Source organism: Bison bison, unplaced genomic scaffold (assembly GCF_000754665.1).
Source record: "Bison bison bison isolate TAMUID 2011002044 unplaced genomic scaffold, Bison_UMD1.0 scf7180017863980, whole genome shotgun sequence".
Classification (NCBI taxonomy): domain Eukaryota; kingdom Metazoa; phylum Chordata; class Mammalia; order Artiodactyla; family Bovidae; genus Bison; species Bison bison.
The window spans coordinates 13,366-13,617 of NW_011494552.1; positions in this window are offsets into that span (position 1 = coordinate 13,366).

A 252-nucleotide genomic window follows, 5' to 3' on the forward strand; every position below is an offset into this window, starting at 1 on the left:
ACATCTCCATCCTCCCAGTACCCATCAGCAGAGGATGTGATATTCACCCACTTGAACCACAGGACTCTCTTTGAGACAGCGTTCACTCCTGAGCCTCGTGCAGATCTTCGCTGAGACCAGTATCTATGAGGAATTCGATATAAACCAAGACCATGCTGACCCTGACTTGGCCCCATCCTTTGAGCACATCCTTTGAGAGTGTTATAAAGAGCTAGATATCTTTTTAAAGGGGTTCCTCTGTGGGCACTCCTC